Below are 12,442 nucleotides of genomic sequence, written 5' to 3'. Positions count from 1 at the left end.
TATTATATAGAATGGTCTTTAAATGTTAACATATGTGTCGGTATTAAAAATAAGTAGCATTTACATAGAGAAAAAAATCTACTTTTTAAAATTGCATGTAATATATATTCAGACCAAAAAAAATAGGTTAGCTCTTCCTCTTTAGGGAAAATCGGCTGAATGTTTAAATAATTTCCTCATATAGAAGAATTATATAGAAGAGAAAGAGTTACTGTTTTCCAGGTAGGAAGCATCAGGACAGACAATGGTTTTAAACCGTTAGTGATTATTAACACAGGCTTTAGTTGTTAGATGGACCAGCCTAGGAATTCCACCTCTGCCACTTAGTGACTATGTAATCTTGAACAAGTAACTTGGCCTTTCTTTAAACTAAATTGCTTCATATTCAAATTTGAGATAGCAATACCTATCTTATACAGGATTGACTCTGTACATGACTAAATGTATACAAGATACTCATTTTTTGTAGTATAATTTTTCTGAATTTTAATATCCACCTTTAAATTCTTAATTTTGAGATATGAAGGAAATAAACTTGGACACCTAGGGGCAACAACTTGGCGGAATATGAAATAGCTCAACTAGAGAGCCAATGAAAACCCCGGATGATGTGGGACAAAGAAGGAACTGTGAACACTGTGTGTAACCCATCAGTTGCGACAAGGACCTGGGGAGCTGTAACCTCTGAAACTGTAGCTGCTGCTGCTGTACTGTAAAGCACTACAGCACTGCCGGGCCCTCTGAGCTCCCATTCCAACTAACACACGTGGCAGTAAAGTGCAGCACGGCACCCACATCCGAGCAATCGCTGCAGCCTCAAAATAGCATTGCGAGGACGGCTCTAATCCGCATGTGAGAGGATGATTGTAGACCTCAAGTCTTGTCATTTTCTAGGCACTTTCCCCCACAGATCACTGCATTTGGGGAAATTGCTGTCATGGTGTATTCTCGGAGAGCATTTTTGTCTAATTCAGAATGCCCAAAGGGAACCTTTGATCCAAAATGTAAGTTCAGCAACCAGAACCAGAATGAGATGTCTGTGGTGACGTGAGAAGTCGGCATGTGTTCAGGAGAATGGATACAGACATTTGATGCTTTTTTTCTTTTTCTTTTTCCTTTTCTTTCTTTTTTTTTTGGGGGGGGGCTAGTTGCTAGTGTTTCAGGTCTCCTTATCTTTTGCAAATTCAATTTTGTCAGCAAAGTGGAACTGACCCCCATGTTGCAAGGCAAGTTTCTAGGTGTATGGTTCCCTAGCTATTGCGTTTGCAATGGTCTTATCTTGCTTGTTTCCATTGCCTGTGTGACCACAAGCAAAGTCACAACCAAGAGAACATTTTCCATGTTTAATATTAAAGTTAGTCCTATCTCCTGAAAACTGCCACTTCCACTAATAGTACTAAATGTATTTTTATAGGATGGGGAGTGGAATAACTATGTCCTTCATTTTAATAGTACCCTGTTCTCTTAAGAATTCTTACCTCTTATATCATATTAGCGATATAAGAATTGCAGCATATGCATCAACTGTTGATCAGTAAATCAGGTACACTAAAGACAATGCTATCTTAATGTCTCACAACTGATAGGAAGAGTTTGAGAAGATAATTTAGCCAATGAATCAAATAGTTCAATTTTACTTGGTTGTGAGAAACATCGAGGCATGCAAATATCTGAAACTAAAAATGCTAGAGAAAGAATAAACTCACTTTTCAAAAATGATTAAAGTATAGAAGAGAATTTGCGATCACACAGTAATCTGCTAAACTTAAGCAGGAGTTATTTTGGATTGAATTTGTTACATAGCTCATGCATGAAATGATCTGTTGCTTGTTCTTGTGAAGTTGTTTTCACACTATGAAACAGCAGAGGGGGAAAATGTATTCTGTCGGAGCATTGTAAAAATATTGAAAGCTCTGACTGAAGTTTTTGTAGAGGTATCTGACTACAACTTGTCATTTATTCTTTACGGGCCAATAATTGTCATGCCAAAAATCACAGATGCTTAGATTTCAGAATGATCTCTTAATTTATGATGGGTTCAGAAACCCGATTCTAACACTGTGAGACTGTCACTCATGTGATTACGCTGCCACCATGTGGATTAAAGAACTCTTTCAATGAAGAAATGGTCTCTTACAAAAAGAAAATGAGTAACCCAGTACTCCACTATCTTTGTTGCTCATTAGTCCTTTGTTACACACTACAGGTGGTGTATGGATTATTGCCAGTGACAGGGCAGGGAATGGCAATGTGGAGGTGGCAGTTTAGCTAACAATTCTGTGTAATTCTTCATGAATTCAACTCCTACCCAGTGAATATGATCACAACCTTTGCTAAATTTGTTGACTGTTTCTGCATTTATAGAGTCCAAAAGAATCTGAAAAACTCACTATGGGTTTCCATAGGCAAGTGGTTCTCAAACTGAGGAGGCCAGACCAGAAGCATCTGCATCCCCAGGGGATTTGCTAGAAATGCAAGCTTCACCTCCTGTACTGAATTGAAAATTCTGGAGGTAAGGCCCAGAAATCTGTGTTTTAAGAAGTCCTCGAGCTGATTCTGATGCTTGTAAAGTTTGAGAATCATGACCATCAACAATCACACCTCTCTTGGGGTAGATTAACACTTATTTCCCCAGAGAGTGCTAAATCTAGCCACATGCTCCTGGCCCCTTACAAAGAGGCAACAGGGAAATGGAAGACTAGAATCTCAGGAGCTTCCTGTCAATTAGGTCACCCAGCACCAGGAAGCCATCCATCCCTGCCCAGGGAGAATCCAAGCAGCTGTGAGGATTCCCACTCCCATCCATGTCATCTTTCTTCCCTTTTTACCCCCACCTGAGGGACAATCTGGGATTTTTGAGGAAGGATTCAATTATAAGTGGCTATTATATAATAAGGCCATTTTCAGACATCATAAATACAGTTTTGTGTGTGTGTGTGTGTGTGTGTGTGTGTGTGTGTGTGGTTTAATCTCAGGGTTTCATACTTGCTAGGCAGCCACTCTACCATTTAAACCAAGCCTCCAACCCATAAATACAGTTTTAAGAAGGGAAGCTAAAACTGTGAAAGACCCTTGGAAATGTTAGGAATAGTGGAATGGTGTGAATTGAGTTTCCTGTCCTGTTACAGGAACCAGCCACACTTACTCAATGGTAGCCATGCAAAAAGGTTTGGCCCTTTTTCACCAGGATTTCCAACATTCCTGATATGAAAATCCATTCCCCGAGTTTCATGGAAAGTATTCTATTTTAGTGTATATTCAGTTTTAAGTACACTGATCTGCAGGTTGCAGATTCTGGGATGGACAGTTAATAAAAATGTGGTTATCAATTCCAGCACACATTTATGAACACATGCAAGTATTGTATTGAAGCAATCTGTATCAATGTGTTTTCATCTTTGTATGCATAAATATATAATATGTAAGTATATTTCTATGTTTTGCATATACCTGTACAGTATATACATAAAACCAATGTGCAAACAGTTCAGAGGCCCACTTTGCTATTCTAATTTTCTTGGGCAAAATCTCTGAGCTTCATCCAAAATTGGAGTTGAGTCAGAAACCAGGTGAGAAGGAGCACTTGATGCCTGAGTGACCAAGTTTAGCGTGGTATACTATGTGCAATGTACCTGAATTGAAAAAGTACATTCCCAAAATGCCGTGCTTTAAGGAGAAAATGCATGATATTTCTACTAATGCAAAATATGCTTTCATAACATTTCAAAATCTTACACATTCTATAGCATACATAGAATAAAAATATTGAAGCCACACAAAGTACTTGTACTATAGCTTACTCTTAGGGACATGTAAAATTCTCCAAAAATATTAACCTCAGGAATAAATTTAAGGCACTTATTTGCAGCAAAACTCATATTTTAGTTACTTTTTAATAAGAAGAGTATTTAATATGTAGCTGCTGAATTAACAGTACTGGTCAGGTGTGATGGTGTGATTTTTCTGTAACATTCTTGCCCTCTGTGGTTGGACCCTCACTGTCCATATGGCATTCCAGATTCAGAAAATCCATGATATTTTATTGAAACTTGTAGGTTTTCTGGATGGACTTTAAGGATTAAACCAACTATATGGCCTCTTTTTTTTCCTAGGGCTTCTTTCCAAAGCTGGTAAAATTCAAGGGGCTGCACAGATGATAGTATCTCTGAGATCCCCTAATGAGTCGAGCTAACTCTAGGGTAGGCTACTCAGGCTGAACTGAACATCATTCTGGCCACTGGGGCCTATGTCTGGAGGTACATCCAGGTGTCTGGGCAGCAGAGGTTGTGGGAAGCTAGTACGTCAGCTTTGCTGCGAGATTTAATGAAGAGGCCCTAGCTAAACTCTTGTCTTGTACCTTGTCATTGTGCTTAGGACTTTAACCGTAGGGAGACTTTACTTTTCCTCTTAATGGATTTCTGAATTTCAGGAGTATTTAATCAAAATACATATACTCTTGTAGGGATTAACACATGATGTTTTCTCATCATGTGTTATTAGAAATCGGGCATTGGAACCAGAGGCAGCCTAATGAAGACATCAGAAACCAAAATAAACAACTGCATGATGGTCTAATTAAGATGTGACAAAAAATGCTTGGGGTCCACTGAGGAAAAAAATGACAGTGAGAAATCTGTACCACAGGATCCTGAATGGCTACAGAGTAGTTGATATTTGAACTGGGTCCACTAAACTTAATAGGCATTTGTCTGGTGAAGGAGAAGATAAGATGTGAAAACATAAAAAGCTGACAAAATAGTTCAAAATAGTTCACTGTTATCCATGGGGTATACATTCAGTATACATCCAGCAGAGGCCTGAAAGTGCAGATACAGCCAAACCCTATATGTGTGTGTTTATAAATAAATATATGTACACACGCACACTATGTTTTTTCCTACATATATAGCTATGATAAATTTTAACTTATACTTGGGCACAGTAAAAGATTAATAATAACAACTAATAATAAAATGGAACTGCCATAATGAGATACTGTAGTTTCTTGTGACTAGAGTTTCTGACAAGTTACCTTTGAAGTCTAGCATAGGGTCTCTATGATGAATTCAATTGCTCAATAACTATCTTGGAATTTAAGAAAAAATGAGTGGTGACTGGGGGTATAGTTCAGTTGTAGAGAACTTGCCTGGCATACTCTGAGGCCTTAGGTTCAAACCCTGGCACAGGAAGAAAGAAAGAAAAGGGAAGGAAAAGAAGGAGGGAAGGAAGGAAGGAAGGAAAGAAGGAAGGAAGGAAAGAATACATGAATGAAAGAATGATATGTATGTATGTATGCAGGGCAGTGAGGCAGTAAATCAGAAGAAATACAACTGGAAAGATTGGTTAGGGACCAGGCCCTTTAGCCAGCACAGAAACAATGCCAATTTTGTAGATTAGAGTGAGCTCTTGCTTTGGGATTCTTTGCATTTGCATTGAGGTACTTTTAAAATGCAGATTCTGGAGTATCTGAAACAGATCACTGAATCAGAAGCTCTTAGACATCCAGCCAGGGACTCAACAGCTTTCCTTGATTGCAAAAAACACTGCTAGAAGCCTCTCCTGATCCTTAAAACATTTCTAAAACTTCTTTGGAGTGCTTAGCATCATAGAGGAAAGTTATGCAAATTCGTTCTAAGAAAACATAAACACATATTCATTTTTGCTAACAATTCCAGAGAGATCACAAACCCCAGTGATTGACTCATGGTCTAAGGTTAATAGCCTCTGGAACCCAGCTGGCTAACAACTAACTTAGAGAAAGTCAGATAATCATCACTGTTAGTAGGAGATATAGCCAGGAAGGCTTTTAGGCAAAGTTGAAGAATATAGACAGTGTCTCCTAATCAATTTTGCCCACAACCAACCTAATCTCATCTTGTCAATGTTTACTATATGGGAGATATGCTCACATTTTAAAAGAGAAGAATTTATGCTGCAAGCCAAGAATCTTCTAGGTCATTTCCATCCTAAAACAAGCATTCAGTGAAAAATTAGAACGTTTCTAAAGGGAAAATAAGTACTTCTTAAGCATTTAGAAACTGATATGTTGTTTTGCCCTGTTTCAAATAACAAATGAAATTGCTGGCATTTTAGAAAATGTATGAGTTAACTGTTTAACTGTGTATATACTTAATGCTTCACAAATTTAGATTTTTATCTAAAAATCTTGGTATCTTTCTGATAATCTAGCATTTGGGAACCACAGAATGGTTCTGTTTCCACCAAAATTGAAAGTTATGTCTGAAAATAACAACTAAAATGGTCTATTGCTGGAGATATATCATATGGAACAAGATAAAGCCTATAAAAACAGCCCTTTAGAAAAGTCATGGCTGAACTCTAAGGACCTAGATTGTTTAATGCAAACATTGTGTGTAACTTTGGGGATTTGGGGCAGCCCTCCCCATGCTCAAATAAAACAAGCCTGTTTATGTGAGACCAATGTGGAAACAGTGTTTCAGAGGCACAACTTGCTATTCCTTGTGTGTCGGGCAGAATCACTGAACTTTATCCGAAATTGGAGCTGAGTCAGAACCACGTGAGGGAGAGTGCTTGAAGGTGAGTGAACAGTGTAGTAGGGTACGGTATGTGGAGATGTTTAAGAACTACAGATCATTACACATTAAAGAGCTAACAATGTATTCAGTTCATAATATGCAGTGTTGTTCTGTGAGCTGGTAATCATTGGTCAAAGAAAAACATTATATTGTAATTCTCAAGTGACAGCTTGTGCTTTCACTCAACATTGCTTTGGAAGTTAGTTTGCATTGATGAATGTTTTCTAGTTCCATTTTTTTTTTTTTATGTACTTAAAAGTTTGTAGGCAGAGTGGCTCACTTCTGTAACCATACCTACTCAGGAAGTAGAGATCAAGAGGAATGAGGTTTTAGACCAGCCTCGCAAAAAGTTAGTGAGACTCCATTTTATTTTTAAGCTGGGCATGGTGGTTTATTCCTGTTACTCCAACTACGGAGGAGGTCAATAGCAGGATTGTGGTGTGAGGCAATCCCTAAACCAAAACACAAGACTGTATCTGAAAAAAAAAATCACTAAAGCAAAAAAGGGCTGGGGACAGAAGGGTGGCTCAAGTGGTAAAGTGTCTGCTTAATAAGTGAGGCTCCAAGATCAAACCCCAGTACTGCCAAGAAAAAAATAAAACATTAAGTTTGAATTTGTTTGAATGGACTAGAACTATTCTTATTCTCCTAAAGAGAGACATATAGGTGTTTTCAGTTGTTTAGTAAACCAGCATCTCTCCCTGCTTATCAGCTGGTGCACGTGGCAGGATTTCTTTAGGGTTTGTATTAGGAGTGGATTTTCTGATTAGTAAGATACAGCATCATTCACCAGCTTTGTTAAGTCATGTCAAATCCCTCTCCATATTTTGTGAACTAGTTATGTGAGAGTTGCAATTGCATTAGTTTGTTGTCTAAATTGTGTCCTATTTTAAAAGAAATATATTCATTTTTCTGATTATTATAAAGTTTTCTGTCTTTTCATACATTGCCTTTTCAAGTGTACTCTTACATTAATTGCTGATTGCTATTCTATGCCTATTTTTCTCTATGCCAAGTGCTCACCTCAGAGTCAGTTGGGTCATGCCCATGAAGCAAACAAAGTGCCATCCTCTAACAGCTTAAGCTTAGCAAGAGGAGACACATAACAAACAATAAACATAAAAAGCAAGTACATTTTGTAGCATGACAGAAGACAAGTTGCACTGGAAAAAGACAAAACAGAACAGAGTAGAAGACAGAATATAGTGAAAGAGAGGTGCAGACACACAGGTCATGTGGTAAAACAGGCTGCTCAAAGCTGACCTCATTGAGAAAGTTAGGAATGGAGTCAAGATGAGGAAGTTAAGATCAACGAAAGGCCCATGAGTCAGAGGTAGAGAGAAAAACAGAGCTGTAGAGATGAAGTCAGAAAACTGGAGTGGAGGGACCATTATAAAGGATCTTGGGGGCCATTACAAGGCTGGCTTTTTACTGAATGAAACAAGGGGCCACTGAAGGATTTTAAGCAGAAGAGTGGCATGCTCTACTTATTTTCTAAAAGGACCAGTCACCTTAAATGTTTTCATGCTATCGTTTCTACATGATGACCAACTTGGCTAAGTCTTTCCTTTTGGGAATTCTGATGATCCAGTAACAGAACATCAAGAAAGATTGATTAAGTGCTTGAATGAGCAGTGAAAGTTTCGAATGTGGATTAGCAGAGAAAGTTCTAGCTCTAGCCTCTTGTCTGTGACCTCTCAGGAATATAGCTACTCATTTCTATTTTTGCCAACTCTATGACAGACCCTGACCCAGCTGCCTTTTAAGATTTACCTCTAATGCTGGAGAACACCACAGGTGATGAATATTGTCGTCTTCATTTAATTTTTCATTATACTGCACTGTGGTACCCACTGGATGCAGTAGGGCTATTGCAGAATTTTTAAAAAACTGATGTCAGTGAGGATTGAACAATATACTTCAACAAGACAGCATTGGATATTGGCACATTAAGATTTTTTAATTGGTCCTGGGAGGAGACGAGGGCACTGCGGAGAGAAGCCATGCCTTTCCTTGGCTTGCAGAAAAGACTGGGAATTAGTCTAGATCGTCATTTACTAATCCAGAATGCTGATCAACCCTTCAAGATTCCAACTTTATGCCAGGCTTTTGAAAACAATGGATAGAGTGTGCACATGGAATTGGTGGTATCCGGGCACAAAAAGAGTGCAGCATAGAACTTGATAAAAATGATGAAATTGAAAATGATGAAATGCATGTGGACCATTCAGAAACAGCAGGAGAAGCTAATAAAGGAAGGGAAGTACACCCCCCATCTCGCCACATAGGCAAGGCAGAGCCTAGGCCCTGATCACTGGAGGCTGATTTTCAGGTTGTTTGTGTTCCACTGAAAAGGTTGTTCACTGAAAACCTCTTCATCAAAATGTGTAAAAATAAAGGATTTCTCCATCTTAAAAAATGTTTTTAATTGATAGCTATTTTAATTTATATGATATGCTGAACTACCTAGCTTCCTTCTTCTTTGAAGTTAGCATGTAATGAGAACTTTTGAAATTCCTTTCTTCTTTGATTTGATACATGAAGCAAAGCAAAATTCATTTGAATTTAGGGTCTACAAAAAGACTTATCCTTCTTTTTAAAGGAAACAAAAATTTAAAAAACAATTTGTAAATTTTTAGTCTAAAACAGTGATCTATCATAGTCATTTATTATAAAAATCCAAGCCACCATCAGTGGGCTCACACCTGTAGTTCTAGCTACTCAGGCAGCAGAGATCAGAAGGATCATGGTTCAAAGCCAGCCTAGGCAAATAGTTCACAAAACTTTATCTAAAAAACCCACCACAGAAAAGGGATGGTGGAGTGGCTGAAATGGTAAGAGCGCCTGCCTATCAAGCATGAGGCCCTTAGGTCAAACCCTGGTGCCATCAAAAAAAAAAAAAAAAAAGAAATCCAATATAAGTTGCTGGTTCCAAGTGTTCTAACAAATTTTTATCCTAATGGATTTTGAATTACAAACCTTGCCTTATTTTCTTCTGCTCGACTTGAGGAAATTCCATATGGTGGTAGGTCTGTTCTCTGCATATATTTGTACATTATCATTCTTTGTGTATTCTTCTCCTTCATGTGTGGCAACACACATGGTCCAAGCCCCAAATAGGTTCTATCAATTTGAAAATTAAGGCAGCAATTTAACTCTCAAAATTGGGGATTATTCAAAGGCAGCCTTAGTCAATGGATGGCTATTATTTTTTCTATGACCATTTAAAGGCCAAATAATATGAGTATTTATTTTTCCTGAGCTTAGATGTCTATAGTAATCGTATATTGCTTTTAGTGCAGTTTATTTTAAAAGACTTCATACAAGTAAGAATAAGTTATTTCGATGTTAGGTTGTAATAAATTGGTGGGTATAGCATCACGTACTGTAAATAAATGTACGTGTCTGAAATTGGGAACCTCAGGCTGAGTCATTCCACAGTGACATCAAAGAGTGCTGCTGAATGCCAGGTTTTACCTCCTTCCAGCTTTGTCTGGATGGATGCTTTCAAGTTCACCTTAGCTGCAGGACCACAGAGTCCAGAGATTAAGATGCTATTCATGTGTGTGCATCTGTTTGGAATAGGGTTTTCTTCCTGTTGATCATTCATAACAAAAAAGGCAGAACAAAGCATGAAAAACAAAGCTTTCTAAAAATGATATTAATTTATTTAGTTTGAAAAATCTACCTCTATAAATTCATCTCTTAGAGAAAGAAATCAGAAGATAAAAGTAATGTCCTATACTTTTCCCCTAAGATAGACCCAGCTGAAGAAAGATAAATAATTAGCAACCTTTATTGTTGGTCTAGAAAAATATTTCCCCTGTTAGGATCGCCTCTATTTTCTAGTCTAACGTATCCAAATTTCCCCTTCTCACATATTAAGTTTACCTGGAAATATTAATGGCCTGTTCTCATTCGATGACATATCTGCATAAGAGTTTGAAAGGCGACATTACTATGTCAATTAGTCTGGTAGATTCTCTTTTACTTGGCCTTAAACATTAGCTCATTTATTCAAGACGATAAAGAGTTAAGTCCAGAGTTCAGAACATGACCTTATGCCGCCCCCTTTCCCTGGCTGAAAATTCGCTCATATGAAGTGAATTCTGAAACTGAATCCGCTGAACACGCTCAGCGCTTGGTACCACATTTGTACTGTGACATTCAAACTTCTGCCATGGCCATTGCAATGTAAATAGGAAATTCTAAATGTGATTTGAATTGCCCTTTGGGGAGTTTTACAGCGACAGCCAGTACATTTCCAAGGTAGCGGATAGTTAATGTGGAGCAAACCACAGCGGTGGGGTTGGAGACTGTTCTGCTTCAGAGGCAAGTTGACAGGAAGCTCTGCACGCCTTCAACTGGACCGAGGGAATTCGGCGGTTGACATAGCCATATATAGTTTTGAAATATTTTCTCTTGTTAGAAATGTTTTAGGTTCTCCCATGAACATAAGCGCCTTCATTAGTCACACAAGTGATTCAGTTTCAACATGACAGCTGCCTACAGAGATCCAGAGGCTGGCATGAGCAACTCTGGTTTTTAATTAACAACAAGCTTTTGCAATTATTAGAGGTGAGCATTTCCTGTAATTGAATCATCTATGCTACTAAGTACACTCTCACAGCAAACAGAGCTATTCAGGTCTTTCCTATGAATGCAACTGAGGTGGGCACTGCTTGGTTACATACAAAAAATGCATCATGAATTCAAATTTTATCAAGGTGTTTCTAGGATTTTTAAAATAATAATGTTTATTTTGTGATGCTATCTGATATAAAATTCTATCCATGTGTAAATCTAAATTTGGGGACCACTCCAGAGTGTTAGGATTAAATAGCATTAGGAAAAGTGCGTTGCTAAATTTGTCCACAAGAGGGCGATACCTCCTGCATTCATTGTGAGTCTGGACCAAGGCTTAAAAAAAAAGTAAATGCGATTGTTTTTCCCCTCAAACTCTGTGTTAATGTGTAGATAATAGGTCACAAACGTATGATAAGAAAAATAAGTTTTAAAAAATAGATTCAGTAATGTGTAGTGTGAAAGAAGAGTGTCTGTGGGTTTTGTCTTCCAGAATACCCTCAGACATAAAGACCATGGGGCAGTGTCCCGTGCTGCCTCTCACACTGACGCTGAGCACAGTTTGGCACAAATGCAATTGTACCAAACACTTACTTTATGCTTTGTTTGTCTGTTTATGCATTAAACTGTGTATTGTAGCTGTCTACACAGACCTGCCATTTCATCTATAGATTAAGAGTGTACTCTTGTATGTCTCCAAAATGATTCGCTTAATAAATCCTCTGTAGCTGACATATACTTTTTCCAGTATTTTTCTATTTAAAAACAATGCTTCAGTGAAAATTCTTGCATTGATTTCTTGGGAGACTGTCTCTGTAATTTAAGTTCCCGAGGTAAATAATTGTAAGGTTTGTTCATTTAAAACATCATCACTATTGCAAATTGCATCTATGCCCCCAAGACAAAGATGGTCTCACTAATCTAAATTACACCAACTATGTGTGACAGTGCCTAAGCTCCAGACCCCGACACGCGCTGAAGATGTCAAACCTTGCCACCTTTGCTGATTTATTACAGGAAAAAATAAAATGTTAATGGTAGTTTTAACATTTTTCTAGGACTATGATAACTCACCTCAAGTAATTAATTCTGAACTTTTCTGGTTCATTTCTAAATTTTTTTGCTTTGTAAGAACTTATTTTACAAATTTTATCAGAAGATAGAAGCAGAATTACCATAAAAGACATCATTGGGCAAACTGACCTGGCTTCCATAAACTAGTGATAATAAAACCAGTTCTGTATCTGAGTAAGTGCTCAATATTTTCCCTGATACTTTTGTATCATCAGAAAATTTTTTAT

The 12,442-nt window shown here is 37.8% G+C and overlaps 1 pseudogene; it reads left to right on the top strand.

Moving 5' to 3' along the window:
* Window positions 1–8,560: 8,560 nt before the first annotated feature.
* Window positions 8,561–8,976, top strand: LOC109679210 (NADH dehydrogenase [ubiquinone] iron-sulfur protein 5 pseudogene; annotated as a pseudogene).
* The last annotated feature ends 3,466 nt before the right edge of the window (window positions 8,977–12,442 follow it).

The sequence above is a fragment of the Castor canadensis genome, chromosome 5 (assembly GCF_047511655.1).
Source record: "Castor canadensis chromosome 5, mCasCan1.hap1v2, whole genome shotgun sequence".
Classification (NCBI taxonomy): Eukaryota; Metazoa; Chordata; class Mammalia; order Rodentia; family Castoridae; genus Castor; species Castor canadensis.
This window is presented reverse-complemented; position numbering and strand designations above follow the sequence as displayed.